Genomic DNA, 17,984 nt, shown 5'->3' with positions numbered 1-17,984 from the left:
TAAGAGGAGCATGATCCTATAGCATTGCTGTCACTAAACACAGAAACTTTGCCTTCCTTTTGGAGGACATTGAGATCTAAAGATCTAATCTATCATATAAAAAGTTAATTACAGCTTCTGCAGCATCAGTAACAGTAATTCCATGTATAGGTAACGGTGAAGTTCAGGGCAAGATGCATAGTCTTCTTCACAGAATCACAAAATGTTAGGGATTGGAAGGGACCTTGAAAGATCATCTAGTCCAATCCCCCTGCCGGAGCAAGAACACCTGGATGAGGTTTCATAGGAAGGCATCCAGGTGGGTTTTGAATGTCTCCAGAGAAGGAGACTCCACAACCTCCCTGGGCAGCCTGCTCCAGTGCTCTGTCACACTCACTGAAAAGAAGTTTCTTCTCATATTTAAGTAGAACCTCCTGTGTTCCAGTTTATATCCATAGTTTTTGGAAGAATCTGATCCTGTCTTTAGATTTGATTACATTGAAAAGCGAAGTATGTGGGGGAGTGTAACTACAATAATGTTCATATCTGTAATTCAGAAGTGTGTCCCCAGATACCTGGGGAAGACTAGTGGTAAGCACCCTTCTCTGTCATATATATGCAAATGCTGGTGGAGGAAAAGGGTGGAAATGCTCTGAGAATGTTGGGAAGAGCTAACAAAAGGCAAGGTGTCAACTCAGAGGAATAGGCAGTGAGTCTTTTAGTTCAAAACTAGCTTGTATGTCTAGGTGGACCTGTAGATACTAACTGACTAAGTATAATTTTCCAATCATAGTTTGAGACTGGGTTAAAAGAGAGGCATAGGAACAGAAATAAGATTTGCAATCTGCTAGTGATAGCTGCATAATTGTCACTACTTTCTCTAGAGAACCTGTGGCATAACAGGAAGGGAGTTTCAATGTACAACCAGTACATCCAGCTTAAGACTGTAATATCCCCCCTACCAGTGATTACAACCACCTTTGATAACAGGCCTTTCTCTGCCCATTGCACCCCATGTCTGTGATCTGAGATAGGTCCCACCTTGGGTGAAAACACAGGAAGACAGCAGGCTCTCTGCGGTGGCAGCTCTCCTGTACATCAACCAGTATGACACAAGCTGTGCTCCCAGCATGAGTGCAGTGTAGACATCCCTTTGAGATTCCCAGGTAGGAAAAATCTTCAACAGCTGCCTTAGTAGCTAATTAGCCCTCTCCATGCTTTGATATGTGGTTCAGTCACTACATGATGAAAAGTCTTATTTACATATTTTCCACCTGTAGTCTGTTTTTCTATCAGCCTAGGGTTTCTGAAAGTCTAATATAAAGCCGAGCTTTTCCAGCATGATAGTGTGTTTGAACCGGTACTATTTAAAGGACTCCAATTTTATCCTATTAAGACCCAAACCAGATGCCTCCCAATTTTTGATTTTTTAACTGTATTAAGTTTTCACCTTGCTTTTCCTTGAGTCTTCTTTTCTGGGAGGAATTCAGAGTAGTCCAGTGCAATAGAAGAACAAATAAAAGCATATTGGCCTGATGGAAGTAATTTTTCATTCTATTGACATGGAATACAAAGAGGAGATATTCTGCATTTCTTTGTTTTTTATTTTTTTTAAGGGAAATAAAAGGATTAGTAAAGTGAATATTTTTCTCCTTCTCTTGATGTCGTTTATACTAGGTTGTTATTCTGTGGTCTTAAATTCAGAAAATGATCATGACAGCCAGAGGTCCAGCTGAGGCCTTCCTTGCTTTGTAAAACTTCAGACTTTAATTTCCTTTGCATATTTATAACTCTCTACAATTGTACTCAAGTAACTGACATTCCTGCTAAATCCTGGCAGTAAACAGGTTTGCATAGTAAGTTGGTACTTGAATCTGTGAAGGAAAAAATAAGAAGGAGGAAAAGACATGAAATTGCTTTTGTGATGAGTGAAAGTATGGGGGTGTTTCTCATAGTCAGCTACACACTGTGGCATTCCCACGTGACAGTGGGCTGTCATTTACCGTTGAAACTTAACCTGCCATGCATTTAAAGGAAAAAAAGGCATAAAATACACTTTCCTTCCTTTGCTAGTCTTTCTCACTCACTGTAACAATTGCTGGACTTTCTTGCTTCCTGTACAGAGTCTGTAAACAAGTGGTTATGTCACTGAGAAGGAGTGAAGTCCCTACAGACGAATGCTGGGTCTTTTCAGCATTTTGCACATTCCTGCACTGTTCATAGTGTCAGATGCCACTGCCCCTATAGCTGACTGCAGCCTGCAAAGTGACTGTCACTATTATGTTGTTGACATACATACTCTTTCTGGCATGGAAAGTGTGTACTAGCTGCATTTAAACTAGCTGACCTGATAATTTTTCCAGCTCAGAAGTTAGAGGTGAAAAATCTTTTTCTGGCCATATATTGAGGGCAGCTGTGAATGCAGAGCAGCACATGTCAGTGACTTATCTCTCCAACCACCAAGAGCACAACATTTTCAGCTGTCTAGACACCATAAACTCATCATTTATGGGTCTGCAGCAGGCCAGAATAGTCCATTTCCAAAGAGTTATTAACATCTTCTTTCTGGATTGGAATGGCCTTATTCATATGTCCTAGGAAATCCTGAAAATATCTCTATTCTTTTTCTTAGCTGTGGAGTCCTTGCCAGTTTTTCCATGCCTGTAAAATGATGGTGTGATGGGACACGTGGTTTTGCACCACTAGGAGCCTGGAATTTGGATTGTCCCACACACATTCAGACACTCTCGGTTCTGTCTGGACTGCAGTGTGGTTGCACCCAGGGAATGGGAAATCCTGTCTCAGTGCCAGTGGATGAGCACTGGGAGAGAAAGACGAGGGAGGTAACTAGCCAGAGAATCCCTGGGCTCCTCCATGTTTATGTCCGAGTTTGTCACATGTGAATGACTAATTTGTATAAACTAGTTTTTTACCCTTATAATGTCCGTAACAGACCATAGTCACTCAAGAAAGCCATTAGTTTACTTTAAATATCTAAACATATTTTTGAATAATTTAATTTGTCTACAGAACCTCTTAGAGACAGACAGAAGGGATTTTTTAAACATTAAGAATTAATTTTGTAATTCATATATAACTTTCCATAATCATGTAAATGTAAATTCTAATTAACAGTGTAGAAATCAAATTATTCTTTTAATCCGTGACATACCATTAAATCTGATATTTTAACCATGATGAACTATAATTAGATGAAATATAATTAGATCAAAATACTGTCCTGAACATTTGGTATAAAAGGAAAAAAATATATGACTGCTTACATATGCACCATTATGATAAATTTATTACAAAAGAACATAAGCTAGTGTATTGTAGGTTGGTTTAGCACTCTTGTTCAGAACATGGCAGGGGTAATTTAAAAGGAGTTCTCTATCAGTTTTATCCACATTATACATAATGAAACTGTCAAATTGAATCATTAGTATACTAATTTTGGCTCTTTTAATAATCCTTTTTGTATTGTGTAATCTTACACAATCTTACAATGATGGGGAATGTATGTAATTGTTGGTTGTACTAACAGCTTGTCTGTATAAAAGGAGAACAGATTTCAGAAATAGCCTCTGCTTTTACTTGTTCAGTTTGGAAAACCTTATTTAGTCATCCAAAACCAGAAGAAACCAAAATCAGGGATCATGACGTCAAACTGGTAACTTGCCTTTTAACCAAGATGCCATATAACAAATGGCAAACACTTAAAAATACTAAGAAGGTTTTGAAATCAAGAGCTGAATTGTTAGGAAGCATTACAAACAGGACACTTTGTTTTCAGCCCCCTTATATGGATGCATTATGATTCAGACTTCAATTACAAGAGCGCATAGTACTTTTTCTAAAAGAATCTTGACTCATTTGATACGATTATCAGGATGGGCTCTCTAATGAACATTTCAATATTTTTTTTTTCTTTTTATTGTTTACTGAGTGAACCTATGCCTCATTCACTTCATGTTGTCAAGGCCTTATTTTGAGGACAGGAATCCTGATTTTCTCATTGGCTTCTTTCTAATGTTCATTGTCGTAATTTGCAAAAGTCACTACTTATTATTCATTTTCCTCAGTCCTGAAGAAGAAACAGGTTATCATTAGTCCATTTTCATACTTCAGAACTGAAGCTCAACTGAATGTTAGGATATTAACTCATTTTTGCTGTTCAGCTTGAAATTCTGAGATATAGGTATGAAAAGTCCAAAGGAAAAAAAAGAAAAAAGTAAAAAAAAAGGGAGGAGGTAGAAAAGATGGCTGGATTCTTTTATACATACATATTAAAAAATCTTCTGAAGCAACATGCTAGCTATTCAAATGTTCCGGTCCAGAATATGATTTATTCAAGAAAATTTCTCATGTTTAAAACCAAAATAAAATAATCAATTTTTCTTTCATAAAACAAAACAAACAAGCAACATAAATAATTTGACAACACTGCTTATTGAAATGAAGAACTTCTAGTGGTCTGTGTGTGTTGGCAGAATACAATGATACCTCTCTAATTCATGAAGTAGCAACCAACTCAGAAAATACATGAGTGGATAGGCTTGTGGTTATGTAATATATACTACTAAAATGGTAGTTTAATTTTTCAAAATATAGATTGATTCATTTATTGTATTATATGCTTTACTAGAGTACATAAAAGTCTTAGCAACACCTGTTTTCAATAATTATGTTTAATTCCCTTGTTTCCATGTACATTGTGTTAGAAATAGCTACTGTATAAGTCTTTTTCACTACCAGAAGTTCTTAGTTTGAAATGAACTTTTTATTTTATGAATTACATTATCAATTCCCAATTGTTACTCAACTTTGACGCAATTAGAGAATGAAAATAAACCAAGATCTTCCAAGCAATTGTTTCTAGTGGTGCTTCATTAGGGGTTTTCTGTTTGTTTGTGTTTTTTACTCTTATAAGGAACTAATGGAATAATGCTTTAGTATGACACTTTGTTTTGTATTCATATGGGCATTATTCTGCAATATCCTCAGCCTCTCATATAACAGGAAAAATACACTATGGTACTTTTTACAAGAGCAAGGAAGTTAAACTCTGATGTCCTGGCTATGTTCCAGGTTGATTAATTAATATTCTACATAGTTTCTCTAAAATTTCAAATTAAAAGATTGTTATTTATTTAGACTCACAGCAAATATATTATCACATATACATTACCCTCAAGAAAAGACTGCATTTCTTATTGCAGTTTAATTTTATGAAGCCTTTTCAACTTTGAGGAAAAATAAATGTAGAAATTTTACTGCGTCACAAGAAACTAAGGTTGGCTCTTCAGAGCAATGCTTACCTGTGGCAGCATATCACACCTTTCATGGTAAATTCAACTTCATGTGAAAGACCAAGATTTAAATGAGACATGGGTGGTTCATATGGTACAGTAACATGGCAATGTTATCACATAAATATGAAACAAGATGCATTTGAAGATTCCTGTAACCTTCCTGACCCCTGAGAGGACAGGAGCAATCAGAGTCCTTGAGCACAGATGTGCCCAGGGTCGTTAGAGTGGCACTCTGGACTTGGAGGGAGACAGGGCATTGCACACTCTTTCTTTTCTGTTGAATGGCACAGCTGGCCTGTGCAGATCAGAGCATCTGCTGCTCCCTCTGAAACACTGCTGCTGCTGCAGTCCCTGCGTTCTGCTTGATTCCCACACCTCCCACTTGGATAATCTAACTGAGAATTACCCCAGTGCAATGCAGAAACTGCATGATGCAATCCATAACAGCAAATGTACAGTTTTAAAATCCAACAATATCATTGTATAAATAGAGCTGGAACTAAAAATACAACACTAGAGATGTGTATCATCTTGTGTTTTAGCAGATAACAAAGGCTAAGTATGCCCACAATGAACCAGTTCTCTCTCTCCTACTCTATCATACAAAATATAAATACTCAGTAATCCAACTGTAAGAGATGCTGAATATCAATATATTCAAAGTTATTGAGTCATTTTCTGTGGTGTGAGTAAGAAGAAGAAATTCGTGGAAGGACCTGAGGGTCTTTAGCAGAAGAAGTGAAAGATTCACATGGATTTGGTTCTCATGATGCGATTTTGAGAAGGTGCTTCTGATATGTCGCAGACTATGAATGGCCAAACAGTGGGTATACTACGTATTTCTGAATTACATAGTCACTCAAATCAAGATAACTGGAGACAACCTGGAAACAGAGGCCAAGGCCTTGTCTTCTTCCTAATTCTGAAAAGGCTTTGTCTGGGAGATCTCATCCGGTCTCTGTAGGAGATCTGGTTCCTCCATCCTGCTGCGCTGCCGTGCTTTAATCAGCCCAGGTTGCTGTAGCCTTTCTGGTCATACTGGAGCCGGAAGGATCATTTATCACAGAGAGATCTGAAAAAAACGTTCCTGGCAACAGTCTGCCAGCCCATTGGCACCTGGATTTTCAGAGGTACCAAAACACTCATTTTATCTGAGTCAGTCTCCAAATGGCAAGAGCTAGTGTTAAATCAGCATTGTGTAATCCTAGAGAGTGTCAGTGCCTCATCTGCTTTAGCACAGACAATTAGATAGCTTGGTCCTTGTCTGTCACCTCCCCTTCACAGAGCACTCTGAGGAGACAGTGATTTGAGGACAGAATCTTGCTGGGAGAAAGGGTTTGAAGATAAAGCCATGATATAAGAAAAAAGGGTAAGGTAAGAAAGGTAGGAGGCCATTATGTAGCAGGGCAGCACAGCTCACCACAAGCTAATTGCGTCTCTCTTTGGAGAATGAAAGTGAGTATGAAATAAAATCACTCAGAAAGGTAGAATAGTATTTGTCCAGGCTGATAGTAGGTTTTTTGCCATGAGGTAAGCAAGTGTAAATCCCTGATGGCTGGAAGAAAAACAGAGGGCCTGATGCCACATCATGCTGCAGCCTACTCCAGTCCTAGCCTACAGCAAGGCAGGGTTATCCGCAGGCTGGAGGGTTTGTGGGGCAAGGAGAGACCCCTGCCCCTACACATGGTCTCCCCAAACTCTTCTGACATTTGTCCAAAAGTTTTAATACTGTCATGATCCCTGATGATGCTGTGCCTTTTTATAATATCAGGGTTTTGACACACTGTGGTACATTACAAATCATTATTACCCATTGGTTGTAACTACCGACTGAAAGTCCCCAAAGTGATGCTCAGTCTCAAAAAAGCCAAAAAAAAATGGTGTGTTGTCGTTTGGAAGGGTCATTCATTCAGTGCAAGTGTCATGGATCTTTATCTTGCTCTAGCCTCACACTGTCAGGATAGCAACAGAGGGAGAAATACTTTCCTCCAACATAGACATAAGGACCTTATGTCATCCAGCCTCAATATTGTTACTGAGTCTTTCAAAAGTTCCAGCCTCCTGGCAGGAGTAATTACTGCGAAGGGTCTGACATGGAGCAGTGCAGGCTGTGCAGAGCCCTGATGCAGAAGACCCCGCACAGGGAAGCTGGGGTGCACAGTGGTGTGGTGGCTGCATGGGGGCCTCTCATTCAGGTCACAGAGCCTGTATGACTGACACAACAAATAATCTACCAGAGCATGACTCTGACACCGGAATCTGACTCTGCCGGAGTCCCTGGTGGGTCCGAAGCCAGCTGCACAATTTAGTGATGCCTGTCACAAGGTATAAGATTCAAAAGGACTGGTTCCAGCACTTTGACACACCTCACTCCTCTCCCGTCTGTTTAGATAAGAATATAATTATCTGGGTCATATGCTACCACCATGTATAGGAAATGGGCTGTGATGGTTAGATTTTTCTGGTTTATAACCCATGTTTGACCCTATTTAGTTTTGAGCATTTTTCCTTTAATTTTTAAATCTTCACTCTTGATATAGAGGCTGTGGTAGGTGACTGACAGGGCTATGGGCCAGGCTATCTTTTTCAGGCCAGAACAGGAAAGGACAGTCAACATTTCTAGGTGGCCTAACTATTAGTTTATAACACTGTAACACCAATTAATTTCAAACAGTCTTTTTAAAATTTACAGTAACAGAAACATTTGTAAATAAGCACTGAAGAGAGCATCACTTTCTAGAACTTTTATAGGCTTACTTTGCTATCATGCCATGTACTGTAAGTGTCCCAGTTCCTAAAGTCTCTGTAAGTATGTGACTGTTCATTAAGAAAAACTGGGTGTATTCATTGACAATGAAGCAAATGATCATGAACTGGAAAAACATCATAAGACCCCACATGAAATTACTTTGTTATCATAAAGAAAGCACTATAAACGAATGTCTTATGAAGATATGAAAAAAAAAACAAAGTTTGTCTACAGCTTTGAAGGTTTCATAAAAGAAATTCACTTTCTTTTTTGAATTATGCCAAGTCTTTAAGAATTTTGCAAGTTGCTTTAGTGATAACTGTGATCATTGTATTACATTATGTATTCAGTAACAGTAGTGGAATATTGTGTATTAGTCTGAATAACTAAAAGCTGGAAGAGACATTTATGCATTCTACAAATGCATTATGAAGGTACTTAATTTGAAGCAAACACAATTGTATATGCTTTTATTATGTACTCTTTTGGACTTAGCTATGACAGAGTATCTTAAAGAGCATTCTAAGATATTAGACAAAATTGAATATATTGCCTCAGTTCATCCTAATTTTAAGTAGATGAGTCTTGAATTTTTTTTAAGAAAACTTTTCCTAGTGGATACAGAAACCGTCATGAGGTGGTACATGATGCTACTTCTTTTAGGCAAATAGATGCTTTTTGGCTGGCAATTTATTTTTTCCCTTTGAGTTTGCTTAACGATGTTATTCATAGAGTGATAATTTGTCGCAGTGTGAGGCTGCCTGCTCCAGAGAAACTCAGCAGGGGCTGGGAGCTGCTGCCTCTCTCAGGTCACTCTGCTGTGAGCTAACAGCTTGTTTGCCTGCAGGAACTCACTAACTTCCACCCCCCTCCCCAAAGTAATATCGCCCCTCAATTCCCTTTTTCCCTTTTCCCTCTTTTTTTTTTTTTTTTTTGTCCCCACAATATTGGATAGCATCTCAAAAACCCACAAAGATAGGAAGTAAACTTCTACACATGGACATCTCCACCCAAATGCAGACTTTAAGAATAAGGAGAATACTTCTGGTTCTTTCTGAATGCATGAAGTAGTTTTTGAGATTTCAATCTAAATCTGCCAAGAGATAACCAAAATATTAAGGAAAAGCTCACTTTGATCACCAAGGTGCCAGCCTAAAAGTCAAAAGTTATTCCTTTCATTATTGAACTATGGAAGTTTGTAGTTTGTCCACAAAATAAAGTAAATAAATAGCTAAATAAATAAAATGGTTTTGATATCTTTTGACATGTTTTTTCAATTTCTGCCTTGCATATCAAGAGACAGTGACCATATTACATGACTGTGTGACTGCTAGTTTATGATGACACAAATATTACTTGAAGTGTTGTGTCCAAACACATGTCTTTGGCATGTCAACCTTTTAATTTAGTTTCTCAAATTTCTCTGATTACTTACTCTTGGATCTTTTTCTTTTTAGTGTTAAATATTAAAAATAGATGGGAGATATCACTAGGTTTTATCAGCCACAGGTAAGAGAAGATTATTAAAGTATTAGATCGATGTCTCCCCCACCACTATAAATAAACTTGTGTTTGGCTCAGTGGTTCATTTTGTAAAGTGGACATTGTAATGTGTTCATTTGATATTTCCTAATGACTTTGGATAGCCCACAAACACAATACTTTATTAGGAGGAGCTGCAATAAGGTGTGAAATGCAAAATAGAAGAGCCTGGTTGGAAAAAACAAAAGCACCTCTCAAACTCTTGTGTCTTGTACAGCCATTTGGAATTTAACATCTCTGTTATTCTCCTTCTTGTTTCCTGCCAGCTTTAGTTAATACCTCTGTGTACCTAGTGAAATCTTCAGCAGCAAAATAATGTTTAAGTCCACGGAAGTAAACAACTGCCTTAGCAACAGGTTACAAAACTTTTCTTTCTGAAATTATACTTCAGGGTCATTGTGCCTCTGGATTTCCTAAAGGCCGTAAAGATGCTAATTCAGGTGGAAATGGCCCAGCCATTTATAGAGAGAGAGGCAGGGGTCTGTGTCATGGACAGTGTTTTGAACACAAGGAATCAGGACATATCCTAATCCTATGGCTTCACTTGCAGTGGTGTTGCTCTGATAAGATAAATGGGAGATGTGTGGGCTCAATGACTTTGAAAATGAGGTTATATAAACTCTGCAGGGATGCCTGCTTTGTTTCATGCCCTCATCCTCAGTGCCATGCAGAAGCCACATGTGTCAAAGAGATTTTTGTCTCCTGTCTCCTAATGCTTTCTGTCTTCCGTCCTTTCTTGTCCTGAAATCTGGAGTTACCCTTTCTCTTGGACTGGATTCTTCACACACACCTCACAGTGTTGATTGGACAGATAAATTTAGACAGAAGCTCTTTTTAGGAAGGGGAGGGTGGGGAGTGAACTATAGGTTGTGCTCAATAGTTTTATCCAATTCAGTGTACTTTTTTGTAGAGTACCAGAAAGCTATGGTTTTTCCTCACTTTTCTATGTGAAAAAAAAATGACAGATTAACATTTTTTCTAGTGCTGAGTTGTTAGGAAACAAAATTTTTCTTTTCCTTTATTGGTTTATTTGAGGGCATTTCCGCAGAAACTGATAATTTAGGCTCTTTAAATTGGTGCTTAAAATTGGTAGTTAATTTCTTTGTATCACAATAATTGCACAAAAGAACAGAAATTTCACAATGAATTTTCAGGCTCCTTATAGATCATGAACATATGTATGGATAGATGCATTTATTTCTGGAAAATGAAATTCTTATGGAAATTATTTCCATGTGACTGTAGACAATTAAATTTAACATTGATAGTGCAATAAAGAAGCCTTAATAATTAAAGAAAACATCTGAAGAATTTAAAATCTAGGCTTATCTTAATTCTGGTAATACTATAGACCAATTTAGGTAATATAGAGTGTGTTGAGTCTACCTCTTCTTATTTTTATTTTTTTTTTTCCCCTAGCAGAACTATTTACTTAAGTTCCTGCCAATTGCATCTATGTAATTGCATTGCAGGTTTAATCTAAAGACAGTGGGGTGGCCCATCATTATCTTAGGGTTTAATACTGCCTTCAGAATCTTTATTACTGGCGATGATATGTGAAAAGGAAAGAACGCAGCTTGGCTTTCAGAAGCCGTAGTGAGTATCTTTGGCTGTTACTTGGGAAAAATAACAAACAAAGTCTTTTTAAACTGATCACAATAAAATTTAAATTATTCCATTTTAGAATGTGACCTCAGTTTAATCTGTAGATGATGCAAAGTTTGTGTTGTAAAGTGATTATAAAATACTTATTTACATGCCTTAAGCAAAAAAAGTTTATGGTTGCAAAGAACTACATCATATTAGATGAAGCAATATGTGTCAAGTATTACATAGTTACTCACTGAACTCAGTGGGAAGACCTCAACTGAGAATTAGACCCACAATTAATAATTTGTGACAGGCTTTTTTATAACATAATATGAATAAATTTTCACATGAGAATCACCAGTCTTTAAACTGAAGCTGAAATTCTAATCTACTGAGGTTGGCCCAGCATATTTTATGTCCACTTAAATAACCACCTTAGCTACTGAGAGGACACTGCAGTTGACATTGATGATAGGTGGGATTTTATTAGACTCTCACAGATCCTCTTAAAAAATACAAAAACTTGTTCAACTGTCCTGAGAAAAAAATGCCCAACTGCTTGCATTGTCACCAGTCTTCTTAAGAAACATGTTGTTTAACTGCATGGTGTTTATTAAGATTTGTAAAGGTAAATACACTAAAGTTAAATTAACCTCTTGATATCCCTCTAGAGACTTAACAGAAGATGTATCCTATGGAAACTGAGCCAAGACAGAAAAAGTCTATTTCTTCCTCAGACTGTACTGGTTTGTAAAGCACTTCTACTATTGACTTGGTCATGTTCTGTCCCTAGCCCATATGAGTCCTGTATACTGACCTTCTCCTTTCTGTTTCAGAGACTCTTGTAGTCCACTCATCAATTTTTGTTTGTTCATTTTGTTTCCCTGTAGGCATTGATTGCACTTTGCTTCTCATTACTTCCCATCCCAGGTTTCCACTTTTCATTGTTTGATGTAATTCCCTATACATTCTGCATTCTGTTCCCCATTTTCTTCCTAGACCCTCTTTCCCTATACTAGTACTCCATTTTTTTTTTTTTTACCCCGTGTGTCTCTGTTCTCCTGCTTTCCTCACATCAAGATTCATCATACCCCTTCTCATGTACCTAGAGCTTTGGGTCTCCATCGTCAACCATGCTGGGTCCCCTGATTCCTCCGTTTCATGAAAGGTGCAATATCTACCTGTGCCTAAATGCTCGCTCTACTATGTCTGGCAGCTTCTTCTCCCTTTCTCTTCTTCCTTGAAATCTTATTTTCCTCTCTGAAAGATGTACCATTTAGAATATCAGCCTATAAAAATCTATTTGGAAGATGGTTAGAGCCAATATGGGAGCCCTGTTTTGTTGCAAGGTATTAATTTAAGTTATCAGCCCTATTCTTTGAGCTGAAGATAATTGGAAAAGTGCTTGTAGCTGCTTAGGTAAATAGATGGCAAGGGCTTAATATGTAATATTATTTTTTTCTTTTGATGTTTTCCACTTTTTTTTTTCCTCCGAAAAATCAATATATTTCTGCACATTGAATATGTTCTGAATCATGGTTGGTCAGTAAGCAAGCAAAAGAAAATCTTTGTGTTTGCCTTCTTCCATTTTTTAGTAAGCAGTTGTGAGTTAAAAAAAAAAAAGGAAGCCTCAGTTCTTATAGACAATTGTGGTTATCAACTGAGGCTTAGTTCTCATAGATGGATTTATAAAACTTGCTCAGATTACCTTCTCAGTCTCCACCAGGAAGACTGACTTTCCATTTATTGTTACTTTTTATCTTGTGATGGTTATGTACAGTAGGACTGGGATTCATGTCACCTTACTTTCAACATCTACAGTATTTCAGTTAGATGGCCTTTATAGTTGAAGAAAAGAAAGAGGCATTTTTAGGGTATGATTCATTTGACCTGTTTCAAATGCCTACTTTAAGAGTGGATGAAACATGCCATACAAGCACCTATTTCTTTCCACTAACTACAAAGAAAACCTAGAGAGACTAGATCAAATATAAACCTCTTATTGTTGTGTTTATATTTACTCAAATTAGGAATCTCAATTTAGTGATTAAAATTAATTAATGCCATCCACTCCTGTACAGAGTTGGTATACAATTCATTTTTATCATGTAAACCTTACTTTGAGAATACATTTTTTCTCTTTGATTTGTCTGGAAGGAACCTTTCAGGATTATCAAGTCCAACCCCCCACCATGGGCAGGGACACCTTCTACTAGACCAGGTTGTTCAAATCCCTGTCCAGCCTGCCTTTAAACACTTCCAGGGATGAGGTGTCCATAGCTTCTCTGGGCAGCTTGTTCCTGTGTCTCATCAACCACAGAGTAAAGAATTTCTCCATTATGTCCAATCTAAATCTACCTTCTTTCAATTTAAAGCTATTGTCCCTTGTCCTGTCACTACAGGGCCTAGTAAAAAGTCTTTCTCCATCTTTCTTATACGCCCCCTTTATATACTGAAAGGCCACAATAAGGTCTTCTCAGAGCCTTCTCTTCTCCAGGCTGAACAACCTCAACTCTCAGCCTTTCTTTGTAGCGCTCCAGCCCTCTTATTATCTTCATGGTCCTTGTCTGGACTCACTCCAACAGGTCCATGCCCCTCTTATGTTGTAGGCCCCAGAGCTGGATACAGTGCTTCAGGTGAGGTCTCACAAGAGCAGAGTAAACAGGTGAATCACATCCCTTGACCTGCTGTCCATGCTTCTTTTGATGTAGTTCAGGATATGATTTGCTTTCTTGTACAATGTTGAACATCATTGTAATTTGTCTCTTTTCCCACAAATGAACCCTACATTCAGAAACAGTACACTGTTATAGAGAGGGTGGGGAAAATAGTTACAGGATAAAGCAGAAGGACAGAAGGAAGAATTGCTTAAAATCTAAAGTATAATTTATCATGATATCTTTCAAAGAAAGTCTAATAGAACAAAGCTGAAATAATTTCCAATGTGTCTTTCTAAAACAAGCAGACCTTAAAAAAAGTCTCTGACAGTTTCTTAAGCGATTTGCTGACAGAGCTGGGCTGGGGAGGGGTGAGATATTTTCACCATCATGACTGACGTAAGTATGATAGCAACTCCCTGGATGCAGAAATTCTTCTAAAACAGCAAAAAAGTCTTTTTGCAAGTACAGCTTGTTCTATTCCTGGAATGAAAATCCTTTGATGTTGTTCTGTCTCCGTGGTTAGGATTTACCAATGTAACCGTAGCGTAAAGCTTTTTCAGCAAACCCTTGTAAATGTGGAGAAGACCTTTTGCCCTTAGTAAGAATGATCCCTTATATTCTTGCTTTTTGATAACCTTATGAATCACCTTCAATGAACAACTTTTTTCTTAAATGACCACATAAAAATATCCCAATGTGGTCTTTGGAACAAGTTCATTTGACCTTTTGTTGAAGACCTTTTCTGCTATACAGCCAATTTATGCTGGTCTCCTGAGTCATCACTTATCAGATATGTATATTCAGTAAAGATGTCCTGTCTAGCTGAATGCATGCCAAAATTTTATGACTTCCCCTCTTCACTTCTCCCAAACAGCATGAAACTACTAAATAATTTCTGGCATATTGTGTTTTGTCACTATGTATGACCTGGAGGTAACCAGATATATGTTATACAGAGCTTTTATCTATTCTTTTTCAGTGGGTGAGAGAAAGTCAATTACTTATCAGGAAACTGCCATGTTTAATTCTTTAAGGTATTTAATTCCAGAATTTAGTAGGATTTGCATATTCAATACATTAATTTTATTCCATCCAGGCAATACCTGGTTCTGTGCACTAGAGAAAAGGTGGGTCAGCATCCCTCACAGCAACATATTTCTCACACCATTTTGAGTCCACCAGCTTTCACTGGAGTCAGAACACAGTAGAGTTGCTGAACATTATGGTCTTGTCAGCTCAGGGAAAGTAAAGCAGTGTAAGCAAGGGCAGAGTTTTAAGTTATATAAGTCTGTAAGTCTAAATTCAAATTTTAAATGTCCTCATTTTAATATTTTGAAGTCTTTGTTTTGTGTTTGTTTTTTGTTTTTTTTTTTTCCCAATTTAAACAGAAAATACAAAACTGCAAGAAAACCCCAAAACAACCATTCTTACTACACCATAAGTACATTTACATGGGGAGTTATATCTATAAGACTTGTAAGTAAAAGCATCTGTGTTCAGACAAGCCCTTAGAAAGGAATATTTTTATAGCTCACCAAGCCTTCCCCATTCTTTGAAGTGTGGCAAAGCTGTTCTGCTGTGCTCAGGGGGATCATGACTTGTACCCTGTTGGCATAATGCCCTACTGGAAATATAATTATACCAGGATTTCCTGTGCATGAAGTTGTCACAATAACTGCCTTTACTATGGCAGTCCAACAAATATCTTTGCTGGTGAAATAACCTCCCTACTTTTAACTTATTTACAGGCCTTCTGTAACAAGACAGTAAGCTAGCAGTCCAGCTGCTTGGACTCTTTCTTCCACCAGATTACACTGTCTCCTCAATTACTCCAGCACAACCATTTCACTGCTTTCTACTTTAAATCTATAAAAATGATTCAGGCTAAAGTAAGAGATATGGTTCTGTGGGACAGAAACATGACACTATTCCAGCTGACCTGAGGTTTTTTCTAGGTTCATGCATTTCAGTATGAAGTTACTAAGCTTTTGGTGGACCACAGCATGAGATGGATCACAAACTCAGTGTGATAGTATGGCTTAGTAAAACACAAATGAGATCTCATTCCATTGTGTTTCATAGATTTTATTATGAGATGTGTGGAAAAAAAAAATCTCATCTTCTGCCACAACCTTAATGCTGTTTGTTCTTATTACTAAATATTGCAAAATTCCTTTGGGGGATTTCTAATACAAAACCAACTAACGTCACATGCATTGTCCTGGAGATTCCTCATAGCTTGCTGCCCTGTTCTTTTACCTTACATTGTCTCTCTGAGTTAATAGTTTCGTAGGCAGCAACACATCAGGAGAAATTTATTACACTGTTATCGTGCTAGGTTACTGATAACTGTCAAGTGCTGTGTCATCTAGGTCAAAGAGAATAACCCACACCATCACTGCTGCAAACCAGGGTCCAAAGAGAGAGGAGCAAGTTCCTGCACATATTGAAGGTTTCTTTAGGCAATGAAAATGACAGGAACTAGAGACATGCCATGCCATTTACACTGATTCAACGGGAAGGTTTAATTACCTCTAATTTTGTTGTACTGTAGAATAGCATTGGAAAGAGGTATCTGCTGTGTCACTGTTGGCTAGAAGAGCTGAGGAACTGACCAAAACAAGACAAGTTATTGCAAACAAGGTTCTGACTGTCACCTGAGGCCCTTTAATTACCCAGGAGACCAAACTCTAATGAGAACAAATCACAAGAGGAGAGAGCTTTCTGGTTTTTGTTGTTCCTTGCTGAGCAAGAATATGGTGAATAAAAGATAGTCTGAGGTAAAAGGAGCTTGGGATTTTTCCATCACAATAGGAACTTTTTGTTTGTTTGTTTTCTTTCTTTTTCTGTTATCTCTGTGGTGCTGGAACCTTTAGGCCGCAGGGAAATGAGACAGTGGCCAGGTTCTTCCTGGTACAGTGGTGAAAACTTAGCAGCCCTTGCTGCTCCATGTTTGTCACTGCCCTGCCAAGTGGCATGTGTGTGAGAAGTCCCTCACCAGCTTCCAAGGCAGAGTGAAACAGGCTATTTAAACAGCTTAACTGCTAGTCCGAACTAAACTGGTTTTATTGGCAGTGGATTAGGAAGCAGTTGTATGAATTATGCTGTTAGGTCTGCAGTGGGAGCAGAACCTCAGGCCAAAGTTGAAAAAGTAGCAAAAACAAACAGGGCTTTGTGGCTGAGTTGTGGACTAGTTCTGTCTCCTTTGGTTAGTACTTAGTAAACATGACTCATCTAAAATGTGTGTAAGAATAAGAGCGAGTCCCACATGCAACCAGTCATTTTAGGAAGTATTAAACAAAGGCTAATTTCAGTCACCAGCAAGCTGATCTACAGTCAGTGGAAGAGGGAGAGCAATGTTCCAACAGCTCCTCTGAGTCAGATTTCTAATCTGAGTCACCATCTCAGGCAATCACTTAGCTAGGAATCCTGGTGAATCAGATACTCATTCGTACTGCTCCTTTTTTGAAAGAGAAGATTATAGAAGGAGTAGGACTGAAATATCTTAGCAGCACAGATTAGGTACTGATTAAGTTGCATTTAGAACTATATTGGTGCTGAGTTTATCCTGGCTACTGTAATTGCTCTTCTTCTATTTGATAGCAATCAAATGTCCACACTGACACTAAGGTGTCTACTATGAGATTACTTACAATTGAGTCACTTCTTTTCTGAAAAGGTACAAATGCTTCACTGAATGATTGCCCCTTCCAGCTATTACACACACAGAAATAAAATAGTTGGTGAGATTAGTGTCCCTCTGTTCCCCTGCTTTCATCCCTTTTCATATAACAGTGAAGTTGTTGAAAAAAAAAGGTGTTTGCTTCCTGTTCTGGGTTTTCTTCATATTTAGACAGCAATTCAAATTACCCAAAATAAGAGCAAAAGAGCTTATAAAATACTATAATGACCTATTTTTCAGACCCTGCTCCAGTACAAATAGTTGCATGAAATAACAGAGTAGGGACACCAGATTAAGCCCAAAAGGGAGTCAAAAAAACAACAGGTACTTTAGCTGCACATCCACTGTGTGCATCTTAGCCATATAGGCTAGGTGCAGTTCAGATAATTTCATCTCCTGTACACACCTACAACTCAAATCTATAGAAGATCTCTGTGCCTGAGGCAGCATGACTTCAAAAACCCTCT

At 37.9% G+C, this 17,984-nt stretch overlaps 1 protein-coding gene across 13 annotated transcripts in view; it reads left to right on the top strand.

Moving 5' to 3' along the window:
• Nucleotides 1–17,984, top strand: part of HS3ST5 (heparan sulfate-glucosamine 3-sulfotransferase 5) — a 185,746-nt gene that overhangs the window by 19,818 nt on the left and 147,944 nt on the right. Inside the window, exon 1 of one of the 13 annotated variants that reach the window (XM_065056711.1) lies at nt 11,847–11,921. The exons of the other annotated variants lie outside the window; for them this stretch is intronic. The gene's annotated coding sequence lies outside the window, so the exon portion shown is untranslated. Of the gene's footprint in view, nt 1–11,846; nt 11,922–17,984 lie in introns of those variants that run through there. 13 annotated transcript variants of the gene reach the window in all.

Source organism: Columba livia, chromosome 3 (genome assembly GCF_036013475.1).
Source record: "Columba livia isolate bColLiv1 breed racing homer chromosome 3, bColLiv1.pat.W.v2, whole genome shotgun sequence".
NCBI lineage: Eukaryota > Metazoa > Chordata > Aves > Columbiformes > Columbidae > Columba > Columba livia.
This window is presented reverse-complemented; position numbering and strand designations above follow the sequence as displayed.